Source organism: Somniosus microcephalus, chromosome 1, assembly GCF_052327205.1.
Source record: "Somniosus microcephalus isolate GS21.2 chromosome 1, FLI_Smic_1.0, whole genome shotgun sequence".
NCBI classification, from domain to species: Eukaryota; Metazoa; Chordata; class Chondrichthyes; order Squaliformes; family Somniosidae; genus Somniosus; species Somniosus microcephalus.
In genome coordinates this window covers 311,662,104-311,680,787 of record NC_140987.1, presented here as the reverse complement: position 1 = coordinate 311,680,787, position 18,684 = coordinate 311,662,104, and the positions used below count along the sequence as shown (strand labels likewise).

The 18,684-nt window shown below is 49.1% G+C and overlaps 1 pseudogene; it reads left to right on the top strand.

Moving 5' to 3' along the window:
* LOC147124855 (uncharacterized) overlaps positions 1-14,264 on the top strand; it is a 117,654-nt pseudogene extending 103,390 nt beyond the window's left edge.
* Positions 14,265-18,684: the final 4,420 nt, after the last annotated feature.

The following is an 18,684-nucleotide window of genomic DNA, read 5'->3' as shown; positions in this document are numbered from 1 at the left end:
TGGGAACTCAGCCAGGAGTGCTGAGTAGTTGTCCGTTGAGCGGGCGCGGCACTGCCACGCCATTTTGGCGGGTTGGGGGGGGGCCATGGTGCCCGGGACAGGTGACATGGTGTTCATGTCCACGAGGCGGCACCGAGGCATGTCGACCAACAGGCCGTGGGTGCACAGGAAATCCGCACCGAGGAGCGGGGAGAGCACCTTGGCGGTGATAAACTCCCAGTGGTAGCGGCGGCCTGCGAGGTCGATGGTGATGGTGCGGGTGCCGTACGTCCGGATGTCGGTGCCGTTGGTGGCAGCCAGCGCAGGGCCGCGCCCGCCTCGCTGGATCTCGAGGGCGGACGCGGGGATGATGCTGCGCTGCGCGCCCATGTCGCATAGGAAACGACGTCTGGAGGCGCTGTCCGTAACGTACAGCAGCACGCCTGCTTGCCCCACGGCCATCGTGTAGGCCGGTGCAGGGGCGGTTGGAAACGTGCAGGGATGGCTGCAGCGGCGTGCCCGTGCGCCGAACCGGGTATGGAATTCGCAGTAGCCCTGGGTCGGAGGGCTTGGGGGACATGGGGGCCTGGTGGGCCTCGTGGCCGAGCTGTGTGGCCATGCGATAGAGGGTGGAGCACGCGCCGACGCTGCGGAGGCCAGGTCGGGGGTGACGGCATGGTTGGAGCTGGCAGACAGGAGCTTATCGGCTTCGTCGGCCAGGGCCTCGAGGTCCATGAGGCTGGACGCCACGATCGCCGGGCGGGTGCTGGGAGGTAGTTGGCGGATAAAGAGCGTGCGGAAGAGGGAGCCGGGCGGTTTCTCATCGGTCAGAGCAAGCATGTGTGAGAGCAAGTCTGACGGCGTGGAGTCACCGAGGCCCAGGAGGTCGAGGAGGTGGCAGTTGCGCAAGAATTGGGAGGCTGTGAATTTTTTAATGAGCGTGGCCTTGAGATGTGCGTACTTGACTTCCTCCGGAGGGTTTTGTAGTGTCGTCCAGACTTTCGTGATTGTGGAGCTGCTGAGGGAGGCGAGGAGGTAGTCGTACATCGTTGCGTCGGCGGTGGTGCCGCGGAGTCGGAATTGCGATTCGGCTTGAAGGAACCAGGCGGCAGCCAGGCTCTCCCTGAACTCCGGCAGCTTCACAGAAACTGCGTTTGTGTCAGCCATGTTTACTCTTAGGAGTCGTCCTGAGCGTCGGGGTCACCAATGTAGGAGTCTACGTACACCTAGCAAAAAATACTGAACTCGGAGAGGTTCAACAGAAAAGGTTTAATTGTTGAGGCTGCATGCTGAACACAAAATGGAGTCAGAGACTACACAAAGTACAACTGCCTTTCATCAGTGCACAGCTTTGACTGCTCCTCCCCCGTTCTGGGCTTAACTATGTTGCAGATCGAGTTTCTTAAAGGTGTGATCCTTCTTAAAGGCATGACGCCTGATTTATAGTCTATGGACCGGAAAGTGGATTGTGTCTGTTCTGTGATCGGTACGCCACAAGGCTAAGAGAAGGCAGAAGGGTTTTGAGGACCTAAAGGAGGAAATACTGGAAGCCATGGGTGTGAACGATGCCAGTCCGTTCGATCGCATGGGGAAAACACTGCAGAAGGAAGGGGAGACCCCACAGGCATTTGCAGACAGGCTGTGGCCAGTCTGCAACAGCGCGTGTACAGGGGGACAAGATAGGGTGCACCCGAACCAGCAGCAGTGGACCCAATGGCTTCGTTGCCTGGTGTCCAATTGCCTGCCCCAGATAAAAGCAAAGGCTGATACTTGGTTTGACCACCGAGACCCCCTAGCAACTGAAGAGACTGCGATCCAGCAGCTCACGGTAGCATATAGGAACGGTAGGAAAAGTGGGACCCCCCAGCAAAAGGGTAAGGTCCACGAGGTTAAACCTGGGGCTCAATACAAGAAAGAGTGGCACCAGGAGGGGAGCTGTCCCTCCCAGAACAAGGTCACTTGTTACAGGTGCGGGGAGGATGGCCACTGGCACAGGGATTGTGAAAAGTCTGGGAGAGACGATAAAGCCAGGACTCCCGCAACCCCAGCTCAGAAGTCAGAGACAGAAACTCCTCCCGATACAGTCGAGTCCGTCATGGAGTCGATAAAATCTTTCCTCAGGGCCAATCAGGGAAAGGTAGCAGCCATCAGTGGTGCTGCAGCCCCCTCGCCCACCTCTGCCTCCCCACAATGACTGGAGCCCGCGCAGCCTGTCCGTCTGTGTAATCTCCGGTACGATGAATGGAAGAGACCGCTCGTACAGATGGAGGTAGAGAAGGTTACAGGGACTTATCTATTGGATACGGGGGCATCATGCACCGTGATCCATACGGATAATCCCACCACCTCACCTCTGTATAACGGGGTTCCATACATACTATCGGGATTCACTGGTCAGGAGCAGGAGGTGGTATACTCCAGACCCCTCTCAGTCCGCCTGGGCATGCTCCAAACTAAGTGGACGTGCATCCTGGCAAAGTGGAATAAGGAGGAAGGAAAGGGGGCCCTAGGGGCCGACTTCATGGTGAGCCATGGGATCCTCATGGATCTCCGCAATCATTGCCTTTGGGGGGCTAGCACAGACAGGGAAGAAGGTGTAGTGGTCATCCCGGGCAAGGAGGGTAAGGGGACGTTGTGTACTGTGAAGCCCAAAGAAGGTTACAACCTCGGGCTCATGGTAAATGGTGTCCCGGAGGCACTGCAGGCAGTCGTGCAGACAAACCTCACAGCGTTTGCCACCCATAAACATGACTGCGGGAGGATCACAGGGTTTGAGGTTAAAATAGACGGGGACCCCATGGCCCAACCACAGAAGCAGTACAATTTCCCCAAGGAGGCAGAACCTTAGTTAAACAGGGAGTGTTGAGGCCCACAGCCACTCATGTTAATTTTCCACTTTGGCCGGTTAGGAAACCGGACAATTCATGGAGAGCCACAGTGGACTATCGGGTGCTTAACAGCAATATCCCCGCGTGTGCCCCCACAGTAGAAGCAGTGGCTAATCTTATTAGCAGTATTCCAGCATCCGCGAACACATTCACGGTGCTGGACATTTCGAATGGGTTCTGGTCCATCTCTTTAAAATGGGAGGACCAATAAAGTTTGCCTTCACCTTTAAGGGACAGCAGTATACCTGGAACTGTCTGCCACAGGGTTTCCACAACAGCCCCAGCATCTTCCACCAATGCATGAAGGATAGTTTAAAAGAGTTCAGTCAGCCCACTCAGTTACTGCAGTATGTGGATGACCTGCTCTTATTTGCCAACTCGGTCGGGGTACATGGCCCACTACTGGCTGAGCTGCTGGAGCTGCTGCAGAGAAAGGGGTTTAAAGTCAACCCCAAAAGGCACAGATCGGTCAGCAAGAAGTTAAATTCCTGGGTCTGACTGTCCGCACAGGAGAGAGGGCCATAGATAAGGCAAGGAGGGAAGCGGTCCAGGAGTTACCGATTCCCAATTATAAATTCACCCGAACCCTCCTAGAACACCTCAAATGAATTTATGGGCAGGCAGCAGACAGCATGGGGAAGCAGCATCGGAATAACCGGCTGCTGCTCGAGCCTAGCAAGAGCCACCAGTGGGAGATAGGAGACCTAGTGATGGTAAGAAACTATGCCCAGGTGGGAAGTTTAGAGCCACTCTACATGGGACCCTATAGTATAGTTGATAGGGCCAGCCCCATGGTCTATGCAGTAAAACTACCCTGGTGCACAAAGTGGTTCCACGCCAACCAATGTAAATTGTATAAATCTGACCATACAAGTTCAGTTCACAGGCTGTAAAGACAGGCGCTGTGGCTTGTTTCAAGGGAAAAATTGTCCGGCCCACCAATTGGGACACTTCCCCGCCCCAGTGGGACCTAAATTTTGGCCAAAGTTTAAATTTGAACCAGTTATTTAGTTCAGAAACAGAGAAACTGTAGCCTGAGAGTAGAAATCTGCAGGCTGCTGCGAGCTCATTCACAGAAAATCGCTTGGGGGGCTCCAGGGAGGAGCTGCCCTTTGAAGAGACTGCCCGCGCGTACGTAGTCGCCGGTCTGGAGACAGGAAATCCCCAGTCTTTTGAACGGCCTGTTCGCGCAGGCGCAGTTCCCCAGCCCGTGACCACAGCTGCTCCTCTTCAGTTTCCCTGCGCAGCCGCAGTCGCGCGCCTGAGGGGAGAGGTTTCCCAACATTGGGTTCGCGCAGGCGCAGTTCCCCAGCCCGTGCCCACAGCGGCTCCTCTTCAGTTTTCCCACGCAGGCGCAGTCGCCTGTTTGAATACAGAGGTTCCACAGCCTCTGCCGTGGGACTCCGGGGAGGAGGTTAGCGCAGGCGCAGTCGCCTGTTTAAAGGGACAAGCTTCCCAGCCCACTTCTAGAGTGGTTCCCCCTATGGTGTGGGACTCTGGGGAGGAAGGGATAGCATTTCCTCTTGCAGTGGACATATGGAAGGAGCTGGTACCAGGTTTTGGACCTGGAGAGGAAGATTTTCAGCCACCAGCAGCGGGTGGTGAGGGGATACCTGCCCCCAGTACAGGAGTGGGTAGGGAAAAGGAGACAAACCCGGATTACTGGCAGGCTGCCAGGTATATTAAACAGTGCGGGCTGTTTGCATCGGGGGAGAAGGCTCCCAGCCAGCTAGGGCTGTGACCCAGGCTCAGGGTCCATCAGCCAAAGTTTCCCCCACAGAGACGCCCCTCAGAAGGTCTCAGCGGGTCCGTAAGCCCAAGATAAGATGGTCACCAGAGTACCCGCCACAAAGAGCAATCTCCCGAGCCCGGGAGGAAACAGATCACAGAGGTCCCCAACTAGCAGCCATAAGTTGCCAGGGACGAGAAGCAGGAGGCAGTCCAGCTTCGCTGCAGGCAGCCGTAATCTGCGACAGTGACACCAGAGATTAGCCTGGCCATCTGGAGATGGGCGGCATTTGTATTATAGCTCTGTGTTAAGTTACCAATGTTTATAGCTTGCTTTTAAGATGTTTACATTTTAAGTTTAGAATGTAACTAGTAGTTTTGAGTTTAAGTTTAAAGTTTCAGTTTATAAGCATGCCAAATGCTTGTATTTTGGTCCGAGGTCGAGGGACCTGACCATGTCTCCACCTAATGCAGCAGGTCAGTGAGAGACCTGGCTGCATGTCCTTTTAAGTTCTTTTGCAGGAGAGTGGACAATGGAGCAGCCCTGTTCGCTCAGCCCGAGCTAGGCATCGAATGAAGATATGGTTATACAGAATGTTGGGGATCACCTCGCCACTGGACAAATCCAGGAGACCCCACAGCGACCTTCTGGAGAAATCGGACAGGGTCCGGAGGAACCTGCCTACTCATCCTACGTGGAAGAGGTGGCCCCAGCTGGGTGGGGCTCGGCCCCAACCCAGCACTATCCTGACCAATTTTCACTTGCGGGAGCCCTCGCTATTGAGGAGTCATGGTGGGGAAGTGCGGGCGCCTTGTCAGATAGGGACACGTTCCCCGGGAGTGGGTGGTGATGGCCTGGGACAGATTGTAAAGGGGAAGGGGAGACCCAAGATTTGTGTGGGTGCGTTCGAGGAAGGGAGGAACTCACCCGGGGCCCACGGGCAAAGTTAGAGTGTAAGTGTGGCTGGGAAGGATGAGTGGGTGGCCAGATCTGGGATCCAAGTTTGAGTGTGGGGCCAGTGAGAGCCGCCACACAGGCACCCATACAGGCACCCATTCATTTTCTACAGCCAGTCGAGGGAAGACGGGAGGGGGAGGGACTGGGAGTCGCGAGCCCATACTCCCCGGTCTCTGTTTGTGAAACATGAGGGGTACGCCGCCTCCACAAAGGGACAAGGGAACGGCTCGAGGCTGGCGGATCAGACTGTTCTGTAAAATCCATTCTGTATGTTTTAAAAGTTTAAGACCATTAAAGGGGGGGTGGAAGGAACATTTACTGCCCGGATGGGAGGAGCAATACCCACTCGAATTTCACGACCCATCATTGGCATGTGATGGTCGGGGTTTATTTCAGCATTTTGTTTCAAATGTTTCAGCATTTTGTTTCAAATGTTTAATGAAGATTTTTGTATTTTGTTTTACAGTTCCAAGCGGTGCAGAGGTGTAGGACCCTCTCTGTGCTTGGGATCATTTTGATTACATTGTATAACCAAGGTTGCAACATTTTGTAATATGTTATAATGTAACAAGTGGTGCAGGGGTATAAGGCCCTTATTGTAACATTTTGTAATTGATGTATCTATAGATGTCTACCGTACCACGGTTTTTCTCGGATTTGAGGGGAATAGACGGGTCGGGGAATCAGTGATAGGTAGCTATAGGTAAATACAGGGGATGATTGTTTGTGGGGGGTCAGAAAATTTTGCTCACTTCTTCAAGAGGATACAACAAGCAAGTTGGAAGTATCCAAGGGGGGAATGTAGGGGTCGCAAAATCCCCATAGCCCCCGAAGATCAGGAAATATTAATCCACATCGTGGACGAAGACTTGTGTGATTTAAATTGTCTCTGGGTTGGACAATGTTTTAAAACATACCCAGAACCGCAAAAGGCTGCGTTAAAAAGCTCGTAAGCTAGGCAGCACTTGGACACTGGAATCAAAGAACTTTGTGAAAGTCGCCCACTTTAAGATTGTACATTTTATTAAAAGATGTACTCTTGAGTTTTGGACTGTTTAAATTGCCCAGGGCATAAAAATGGCTGAACAGACCTCATGGAAACAGAATTTTAAAAGGCAGCAGAAAAGGACAGACAGGCTGTTAGCATATGAAAAGATCAGCGCTGCCCTGTAGTAAGTTTGAATGGAGCCTGAGCTGTCAGTCACCCTGTGGTATTGGGCGGGTCCGGTAACCTACAAACTGTTTGTTTACACTAGGGAGTAGCCCGTTTGAATCAGCCAATCATCAGACAGTAAGCACAATGGGTTGTTTACCCACATCCATTCACTGAAATTGACTCTACTATGTGATGTCTCCATGTATGAATGGAGGCGGTTAAAAGCCCTTCTCTTGTGTATTCGGACTTTTTGGCGCAAAATTGCGCACGGACCTTTTCGCGTGAAAACAGCAGGGACTCCCAGGGTATAAAGATTAAGCCCAGGAAGTCCTCGCCCCTTTTTGTCTCTTTTACTCTTTGGGCTGCAGATGAGCAAAGCTTCTGACCCATTAGCAAGACAATCTAGTGAGAAGTAAAGGGCTGGTAATTTAAGGGAAATGTTGCTAAGATTGTGAGATTAACATTGTAGCCATTTATCCCTCATTTTGCCATCTGCCTTCCCCTGTTAAGCAATTTTACCGTGATTACTTTGATCATGTGGTGTAGTTTCTTTAGTTTTAATAAAATTGACTTTCTTGCATCCAGACCATTTGTCCGTTTTTAATATATCATTAATTATAAGTTCCTCCAGTCAGAACTGGAGGGGGGGGTTTAGCGATTCGAAACCGCTGATTGGAATTGGTCACAGTACAGTGGCAAAGGCTGCCTGACCAGGTAAATTACCGTAAACCAGGTAAAGGATGCCCTCCTACAGCAGGCACCTCAAAGCACTGGAGAGGTACCACCAACGCTGCCTCCACAAGATTCTGCAAATCCATTGGCAGGATAAGCGCACCAACATCAGTGTTCTTGCTCAGGCCAAAATCCCCAGCATTGAAGCTTTGACCACGCTTGATCTGCTCCGATGGATGGCTCACATTGTCCGCATGCCCGATACGAGACTCCCAAAACAAGTGCTCTACTTGGAGCTCCGGCACGGCAAGAGAGCCCCAGGTGGGCAGAGGAAACACTTCAAGGACACCCTCAGAGCCTCCTTGAAAAAGTGTAACATCTCCACCGACACCTGGGAATCCCTGGCCCAAGACCGCACAAAGTGAAGGAGAAGCATCCGGGAAGGCGCCGAACGCCTCGAGTCTCTTCGCCGGGAGCAAGTGGAAGCCAGGCACAGGCAGCGCAAGGAGCGCACATCAACCCAAGCACCCCACCCACCCGCCCCTTCAACCACCATCTGCCCCACCTGTGACAGAGACTGTAGATCCCGCATTGGAGTAATCAGTCACCTGCGAACTCATTTTTAATGTGGAAGCAAGTCATCCTCGGTTCCGAGGGACTGCCTAAGAAGAAGAAGGTTGGTTGCCTTTCAAAACAGGGGGTCCAAGGGCAATAAATAATTCTGTAGCTCAAATCTCCTGCTAACTTCCATTGATATCCCAAAATGGACTCCTTACTGTAGTACAGTTCCAATGGCACCCCTTGGTCTTTTGCCCAAGCGGTTATTATCCATCCGAGTGCCTTAGCAGTGATCGGCAGCAGGCTATCCAATTATGGGTGGAATCACATCCAAATCAAATTCTGTCCTCGCCAGACATCTACACTTGTGTACCTGCAAATGGGTCATTGGATAACAATCAGGAATCCAAAGTCTGGCCAATTCTTCCTCTCCTTAACCTGGGAGCAATTCTAAATTTGCCAACCAAACTTGACTGAGTTGAACTAGCTTAGCACATATCAGGATTCCAATCTGGGACAGTCTAGGTCTATATGGCTTGGCTACTCACGAGATAAATTCACTGAGCCATGGGGGGTGAACATTGCCTTTTTAATTCAATTTTTTTTTCGGGACAATGGGCTTCCACTGTTGAGACAGGCCAAGCTGATCAGATGGTAGATAAGCTTCTATAAATTGTACTCGTTTTCACTTTTTTTCGTTCTTTATAATGTGCAATATTTCCAATAGATTATTAATTCCTCTTGTCCTATTAAGCTAAGGGAAATATTTAATCCAACAATGATCACTGTAAAAACAATGCTATTTATACTTTGTAACAGTGACTCGATCACTGAAAATTCACTTTCTATTCCAAATGCTGAATCAAAAGAAAAACCAGTTGCGCACTAAACTTGTCACTACTAAATACAAAGGCCTAGAAATTCAACTTAGGCGGTGACTGAAAACAGGCGTTATCGGATCAGCCGCCGTTATACACAGTGCCTGGCATTGACTGCAATAGAATGGAATATCAGACGCTGTGTATAACAGGCAGCCAATCTGATACTGCCTGCTTTTCACCACCGCCCGAGGCGAATTTCTAGCCCTATATATAATCTAAGATGGTGGTCCAATTGTACGGTGTGCCAATGCTAACTTGAACAGATTGTTGAGGTATACGTTACTCACCCCAGTTCTAAGTGGAGCGAGCCCATGATACCAGCTGGACTGTCTGGAAAAGAGACCAAATGGAGGCAAGGTGTTTCATCGCAGGTAGTGAGGGGAGCATGCCAATCTTTGGCGCACTCACACATCTCAAAGTGAATCATTATAATTTGCAGTTGATAAGAGGCCTGTGAGTGGTTCATTTGATTGTTCTCTTAGACAGGAAGTGGTGTGTGGCACAGAAAAGACTTGCAGGTGGCAAGAAAATTACTCACAGAAAAATACATATCAGACAGTACTAATGCTGAAATACAGCTGTCTCTTGGTCGCCCTCCTTTACACCTGAAGCTATAAATATATAAGCTTAGAATTATCCAAATCAGACTGATTATAGCACTGTATATAACAATCACAACTCTACAAGGTTGAATTCCTCAGTAATAACATCAAGTACGGTATAATTATTTTATGCACAGACATCTAACACTTTAACTGAAAACAACATAAGCACTAATGCGTAGCTATTTAAAAATACCTTTAGAACAAACGCCCCCAAAAATGCTGTTGAATAGACACTTCTCTCTCAGTTCATTTAGAAAGTAACTCTAACTTGTTAAAGGAGATTTGTCCTTCGAAAGGATTTCTATCAATTATGTTAACTGACTAACAAAGACCACAATTGGTCCCTGGATTTAAGACTGGTTTCAGAAAACATAATTCCTTTACCCCATGATCTTACTTAGATTCCTTATTCACTTTAGACCCAATGTCAGTGATACAGAATACTTTTAAATCACCCAACGTAAAGGCTAACTTTTATTAGTGAATGTTACTCAAACTCTATTTACCTTTACCACAGTCGGGTCCTAGTGAGAAGTTTCTCTCGTGGTCACTTCAGACTTTGCAGTCCACAAGCGTCAGCTGGAAAGCTCAAACCCTTTTCATAGCCTCTCTTATCAGAATGCCTTGTCCCTGAGAGTAAGAACAGTGTGGGGCCTCCCTTAAGAGTATCCCAGTTTAAAAAGCTCATCAAACTGGAAAGGAGTGAAGATAAACAGCAAAACTGGAGATCAAAGCAGCTCCCAGCTCTGTGTGCACTCAGAGTGTGACAACACCTTCACAGCTTTACAATGACACCGGGGTGGTAATGGGGGCAGTCATTGCTTTTCATCTGATTAACTTGATGCATATGTAGAACCGGAGTTTATGGGTCATGAGGAGCAGACAGCATAACTGAGACAGCTGTGTTTTGTGTGTTTTGTAAAGGTTGCCACTTTGTGTTGGATCTACATCAGAGTTCCATTCAACAAACGTTTAACCCTTTTTCCAACACACAGTTCAACAAGCACTTAAATGTTTCTTTGATTTTTGTATATTTTTTTTAAATAATGTTATTAGAGTTTGGTGCTATATTTAATTGATTGGAGTTTGGAATTACTCAGGCATCTCTGCATTCCTGATCCAGACATTCTCCCAAAATATATGTAAATTATAATCAATTCCCAATTAAAGCTCCTGCCATGATTTATTATTAGGAAAAAAAATTTCGGCCATGACCTATTTCATATAACTACATTTCATTGTAAATTACAGGGGTTGAATTGGCTAGCTCCTGAAAACAAGTGTGGGGATCACGATGCGCGATTAACCCATGCCCGTTCAGTGTAATGCAAGCAGCATGCCAACTGCGTGCTGCCTGCTCATTGTAATGATTGCTGTGTGCAGCCAGCGCTCCCTGTGCTGTTTATTGGCTGCACACACAGCAGGGGGCCCAATATCATTTGCACTAATTAAAGCTAGCCTGCACCACTTAAAGGGGAGGTGCATTCTGGCTGGAGCAGGTGCTGGGAGTCGTTCTGCAACTGAATCTGACCTCAGAGTGGCAGGGGTCTCTCCAGACACATGCTCAGAAGACAGTGAGAGCAAATAGTCGTGAATGTCAATGCCAGGAGTCAAGTCCCGGGGACCTGGATACAGTGCCACAAAAGGTTTAATGACCTCACGTGAGTGGTCAAGGTCAGTGAATGCATCTTCAAATGCCACCAACTACACCACTAGCCTCAGACACTGCTCAATGCACCACAACCCCAGCACTCACCTACCAACAATCCCTATCAATCATGACTCATAGTTAACGTTCATAGCTTGACCTCAACCTCACACACTTAGCATTGTTGCAAGCCTCACACCCACATCTTACAGCTTGAACACACTGTCAGCTATTTAACCATGACAGCCACATCACCCAAACACATTGCACCACACTCACTGACACACTTCCCTCTCTCTTGCAGGGCAAGGTAGCGCACAACCGGAGGCAGCAGGAGCTAACCGGAGGGGGAAAGGCATGCCTGCACAATCTGACCCACATGAAAGAAAGAAAGAAAAACTTGCATTTCTATAGCGCCTTTCACGACCTCAGAATTTCCAAGGCACTTTACAGCCAATGAAGTACTTTTGGAGTGTAGTCACTGTTGTAATGTGGGAAACACAGCAGTCAATTTGTGCGCAGCAAGCTCCCACAAACAGCAATGTGATAATGACTGGATTTTTTTTATTGATGTTGATTGACCCCAGGTCACCGGGGAGAACTCCCCTGCTCGTCTTCAAAATAGTGCCATGGGATATTTTACGTCCACCTGAGAGAGCAGACGGGGCCTCGGATTAACATCTCATCCGAAAGACAGCAACTCCGACAGTGCAGCACTCCCTCCGCACTGCACTGGAGTGTCAGCCTAGATTTTTGTACTCAAGTCTCTGGAGTGGGACTTAAACCCACAGTCTTCTCACTCAGAGGCAAGGGTGCTACCCACTGAGCCACAGCTGACCATGGAGGAGATGGTGCTCGCCATTATTGGAACGGCCATTGCTGAGGCCGTGGTCCCTGGCGGAGCTGAATCCACTGAAAATGATGGTTTCCTCATACCTAACCCTCTTTCTCACATTCCACTTCCCCCTCATCCCTAACCCTCTTTCTCACATTCCACTTCCCCCTCATCCCTAACCCTCTTTCTCACATTCCACTTCCCCCTCATCCCTAACCCTCTTTAGATTTACAAGCTGTAGATGGTGTAAGCACACAGTTCTTACTTTCTCCTCTCCCCTCACCACAACCCTACCCTTTTACATTTCAGATACTCAAGAACTGCAACCTGGCCAGGGAATGGTGTAAGAGCAGGAACACACTGATGATGAAGACACAGCACCGCCACTTGATTTCAGACTCGCAGCCACCAGCTCAGATAGTGCGCGTATCTTAGAGGATAGCATAGAGAGGGATTCGCACGTGATGAGACACTGGGCACAAGCAATGTTCCCGCTAAACTGCATGGCCTGTGCAGTCATCTGCAAGGTCCCGCAAAGGCCGCTCACCATCTTTCACATTGTAGATATCGCGCATGCACACAAATTTGAATGGCCCACGCATTGGGGGAGGTAGGCCACGCAGGAGGCAGTGTGGCTTACAGGGGGAGATTAGGCACAAGTGCACTGCAGCCAGGGCAGGGGGCAAGGATAGCGCAGGTGCCAAGTCACCGGAGGGCGAGGTCGCACATGAGTTCTGCTGTAGAGGACTCAGATGAGGACTTTGATGGGGCAGGCTACAAAAGAAGGCTGATGGGTTTACAAACTGAAATGCTTGGAGCACTGGGGAGTCTACCAGAAAGCCTCTGTGCAATGTCAAGGGGCATGGAGGAGTCTGGCAATAAAATTGGCACTGGGCTTTGCGCATAGCTTAGAGCCCATCCTTTCCAGCATGGAACTGATGGCCAACTCCATCAACACACCTGTGGACCCACCCATGATGCAGCGTCTGATGGCCGATGTCTGCGCTTCCATTGCGGCACAAGCAGCAGCCACCCAACGTCTGAGTGCTGCAGTGGAAGCTGGGTTACCACTGTTGAAAGGGGCTGCCAGGGTGTCACAGCAGCCCAGCAAACTGTCCTCCAACAGATTACTAGGATTGCTGAGGCCCCACCCCAGGAGAATATCAGCAGCTTCATGGAGTATGAACCTGCTGTCCTCTCTCAGGATTACAGCATTTCTGTTCCCACCACTGCCACTCTGCCAGTGCCCTTGCTGTTGCCTGTCAGCCAGTTAGCCCAGACTGCTGCCGCCCAGGCCGAGATGGTGCAGTTTGAAGCCGGGCCTTCTGGGCCCAGAGTTGCTCGAGGTCACCCTCCAAGGCCATCTGCAGTCTCCTCAAATTGAGGTCAGCCCATGCTGCAGCCACTGAGGTAACTCCTTGTAAGAGCACTAGAACACACAAAGGCACATGGACAACAGGCACTAAGGAATGCACAAGAGTGATTCCTTTATTTTTGTATGCAATATGGCATGATTTAATTTATAAATTTGGATTGGAATGTGTATATTGTGTTGACTTTTTTTTAAATTGGGGCCATGACGACGATGTGACTGTCAGTGACAGAGGGAAAGTGAGGAGTGTAGGCCTGTTGGTGAATGGGAATTTGGCGTTGAGGCTACTGGTATCACACTTGAATTAGTTCTTTATGCACAGCCCAGGCAGAAATGGGCTGTCTAGGTTGCAGCCTCCCTTCCTTGTCCTCCTCTTCCTCGTCCTCCTCTTTCTCATCCTCCTTGTCCTCCTCTTCCCTTGCCCCTGCTCCTGAGCTTCGCACCTGATATCTGGTGGCAAGGGCTGTTCCCTCATGATGGCTGTTCCCTCATGCAGTACACTACCCCAAATCATGAGACCCACTCAGCCGAGTACTGCAGGACTCCTCCAAAGCAGTACAGGCAGCAGAATCGTTGCTTCCCTTTGGTTGGCCGTGGTAGCTGAAATGCAGCTGGCACAGCGGACTGCCACAGAATGAAGGCATGATGACTGCTGCCAGGATACCGGGCATTGACCTGCATGATTCACTGCCTAGGGTCACACACCAGCCGCATGTTGAGGGAGTGGAATCCCTTTTGGTTCAGGTACATGGCAGAGTTGACATGCAGCGCCCACAAAGCAATGTGCATGCAGTCAATGGCACCCTGCACCATGGGGAAGCCTACAGTCCGAGGAAACCCTCGTGCTCATTCTGCCTGCTTCTCTCTGTGAATAAAATGAAGTTATTTCTCTTTGAATAGAGATCCTCAGTGACTTCCCTTATGCAGCAGTCTACTACAAACTGCAAGATGTTGCTAATATCTCCAGCTCCAGCCTGGAAGTAGCCCGATGCATAAATGTTCCTCGCCACGGCCACCTTCACAGCCACTGGCAATGCGATCCTCACCCTGCTCTGAGGTTGGAGTTGTGGCTGCAGCAGGTGGCAGATTTCAGTGCAGACATCCTTACTGAAGCGTAAACGTCTCACACATTGTTCCTCGCTGAGGCTCAGGTAGGAGAATTGCTCCCTGAGCACCCTGGGCAGACATGTCCTCCTGCTCCTCCTCCTCCTCTTCCAGCATTTTGTGTGGCCTCTGCTCATTCTCCCTGTCATGCTCAATGTAAAGAGGAAGGCCCACTACTGCACCCATGTCTGAGAACAACTGGTTTGTGCAGAAGCCTTGAAGTCAGGAAAAAGTCCTTCAGCACCTGCCACACCCTCCCTGCAGAGTTTTGAAACTTGAAACAACTATGGAAAGCACCCAAAATGTGTAGACTTGCAGCAACAGCCAGAAGAAATAAACCAGCAACTAAGCTGTAAGCAGCATTCTCTTTAAGCAGCCCCCAGCTCTCTGCAGCTCCCGCGCAGCCTGTGAGCCGGCTTGTAAATAGGGAAAACCGGGCATGTGGTATTTTGAATGGGCTGTGTGCCCAAAAATAAATTAAAGGGAACTTTTGTAAGTACAAAAGCAAAATACTGCGGATGCTGGAAATCTGAAATAAAAACAGAAAATGCTGGAAATACTCAGCAGGCCAGGCAGCATCTGTAGAGAGAGAAAGAGAGTTAATGTTTCAGGTCGATGACCCTTCATCAGAACTGGAAAAAGTTAGAGATGGAACAGGTTTTTAAGCAAGTGTAGGGGCAGGGAGAGGGAGGAGGGAAGAACAAAAGGGATGGTCTGTGATCAGATGGAAGGCAGGAGAGATTAAAGGACAAAAGGGATGATGGCGCAAGGCAAAAGGAGATGGTAATGGGACAAGTTAAGAAACAAAAGATGACTCTAGACGAAGTGTAAATGGCACTGGCAGAATGATCGACAGATGCCATGTGAGAGAAAGAGAAAAAAAAAGATAAGGGCAGAGGTTATGGTCTTAAATTGTTGAACTCTATGTTGAATCCAGACGCCTGTAAAGTGCCTAATCGAAAGATGAGGTGCTGTTCCTCAAGCTTACGTTGAGCTTCATTAGAACAATGTAAGAGGCCGAGGACAGAGAGATCAGAGTGGGAGTGGAGCAGAGAATTAAAGTGACAGGCCACCGGAAGCTCAGGGTCACCCTTACGGACTGAACGGAGATGTTCCGCAAAGCGGCCACCCAATTTTGCCTCTAAGTAGTTGCTGATCTCTTTAAATCATGCTCCTGGGCAGTCCGTTATGTTGCTTAATGCCGCATTCAGCTGTGCGAGGTTTTGAGAGGACGTAGGCTGGAGTGTGGAGCTCCAAAATGGCAGTACTGGCATCAAATCAGCGTTACACACTGATTGACATCATGATCTGCCTGCCCTGCATAATTCTGGCAGTGGTTAGGTGCACGCACTCTAACCCCTTTACCAATATGGCATCCGGTGCACTTGGCATCAGAAGTTTGCGCGTGTGCCACGGAAACCATTTTGGAACCTTAAGGGGTCGCGTAGCGCCAAGAAACGGGCGTTTCCAAGCCCAATTTCTCCCCTCCAACAGTCCTAAAAAGCATATAAACATTCCACAGGATTATTACCTTTCTCTCCTCAGCAATGTGATGACTGCCTGCAGTGATAAGAAAAATATTATTACCCAGTGATAACCACCTGCTAACATGTAAATAGTAGTGCTGTGGAACACAATGAGGAACTGACTAGATAGTCCCACTGAACTGTGAAAGGAGCATCATCAGCATGTAAAAGTGTATTTAACATTTAATTTTACTTTTAATCATGCATCAGTCTTTTTCACATCAACATCACACACGACACAATTGTGAGTTTTGACGTGATATACATCATTGTGTTATGTGTTTGTTTACAAATGAAACCTTTTAGCAACTTCATTACATTTCCCACTTTGGAGAGGGGGGTTGTGGGGAGAGATGATTTTGTGACTGCTGGTAACTTTGTCACTGACATCGCCATGTGGAACATGCAAACTGAGTAAAAAGCCTCACTGGTTTGATCACCAGTCTTTATTTTTCAATATATGATGGTAATGTTTTTCTACCCATTGACTTTGAAATTAAAGCCATTATTGGTTGGGTAAATTGTTGTCATTTTATGAATCATTATGTGGCTTTCTGTATGTAGAAGATAAGTCTCACTTAGAGTGGGATTACATGGAATGCATAAGATAGCAAACCCAGCAACAGGTCATTTTATCCTGCAATCATTCTTTTGTATGAGGTTTGGAGACACAAGATAGAGAACTATCTGAGGAGAGGATGTAACTGGTAAAATAGATAAGGGAGAACCAGTGGATGTGGTGTATTTGGACTTTCAGAAGGCTTTCGATAAGGTCCCGCATAAGAGATTAGCGTGTAAAGTTAAGGCACATGGGATTGGGGCAAGGTATTGACTTGGATAGAGAACTGGTTGGCAGACAGAAAGCAAAGAGTTGGAATAAACGGGTCTTTTCCGAGTGGCAGGCAGTGACTAGTGGGGTACCACAGGGATCGGTCCTTGGATCCCAGCTATTCACAATATATATTAATGATCTAGACAAGGGAACTAGATGTAATATCTCCAAGTTTGCAGACGACACAAAGCTGGGTGGGCGTGTGTGCTGTGAGGAGGATGCCGAGAAACTCCAGGATGATTTGGACAGGTTGGGTGATTGGGCAGAAGCATGGCAGATGCAATATAATGTGGATAAATGCGAGGTTATCCACTTTGGTGGCAAAAATAGGAAGGCAGATTATTATCTGAATGGCAATAGATTGGGAGAAAGGGAAGTGCAACGAGACTTGGGTGTCCTTGTGCACCAGTCGCTGAAGGTAAGCATGCAGGTGCAGCAGGCGGTTGTTGTGTATGTAACCTGTTCCACCTTAAGAGAGCTTAAGCCTGTTCCACCTTAAGAGATGTACTACTTTCTCAGGCTGCTGTAGACATAATACCGGGGGTGAACACACCGGTATATAAGCACTGTGCAGTAATCTTGTATTCAGTGTAGTCCCTACCTCCAACCAGTAAAGACCTGTTTTATTGTTACTGATTAAGTCTGAGTATTAATTACTTGAACAACTCACAGACTTAACACTGGCGACGAGTCAGGTTCTTACCCTGCGGCAGTTATTCCACGGCGGCTTCGTCCACAGACAGGACGTGAAGAGAGGTTTCAAATCTCACCACCCCACTGGAAGCGACAGGCATTAGGACCCTGAAGCCTCCATCAGCGACTGAAAACTGGAGGACAGAAGACATCCTGCAGCTTCTTTTTCAACCTCGGTGGTGGGTAAGCCGAGCAGCGTTGGCTGCAAAGACAGGGCTGGGGGAAGTCGGAGGTAGAAGGGCCATCGATCGCAATCCCTGATAAGGGCCGCACTCGGGCTGAAAGGCGCAGCGTCGGCAGACACTGAAGGCGCGAGAGCCGCGGTGAAAAGCGCGGGCCATCGATCGCGGCGGTGATAAGGGCCGCACTCGGGGCTGAAGGGAGACGGCGTCGGGGGACGGGTGAAGACCGCCAAGCGCGGGAAAACCGCCATTTTGTGGGCAGAGGAAGACGGCAAGAGCGGGAAGCCGCCATCTTGGATAGAAGTAAAAAAAAAAATCTGAGAAATTGCAAATCTGATAAAGTACTACAATGCCTAAACACGGGAATATTAGCAACTTTGATAGTGACATCGAAGATTGGGCCATATATGTTGAACGAGTTAAAAATTATTGTAAGGCCAATAAAATTCGTGAGGCTGATAAAGCACTAACATTATTAAATTTAATGGGTGCGAAGACATACGGGCAATTGAAACACCTGTTATCACCAGACGAACCGGCGGATAAGACGTTCGATGAGATTGTTACTGTCCTGAAAGATCATCTAAACCCCACGCCGCAGATGCTAGCGGAACAATTTAAATTTTATGACAGAGGCAGCTACAGCATGAAAGCAATGCTGAATATTTGCTGGAATTGCGTAAATTAGTGAAATATTGCCAGTTTGGAACGGGACTGACAGATGCACTACGAGACAAATTTGTGTGTGGTTTATTTAAACAGGATACACAAAAGCGACTGCTCGAGGAGAATGAGCTGACGCTTGAGAAGGCGGTCACTATGGCAGCAGCACACGAAGCCGCAGCGAGAGGCACGGCAGTAATGCAGCTACGGTCACCGGAGCTCAGTGCACACAAATTGGGTGTGAGTTCTGGCAGATGTTATCGTTGTGGAAAGACAACGCATGATCAGAACCAGTGTTGGTTTAAAAACCAAGAATGTAGAACTTGTGGTAGGCTTGGACACATAGCTAGAGTATGCAGGTCAGGGAAGAAGACCAGCAACAAGAAGTCACCGCAAGGAAAATA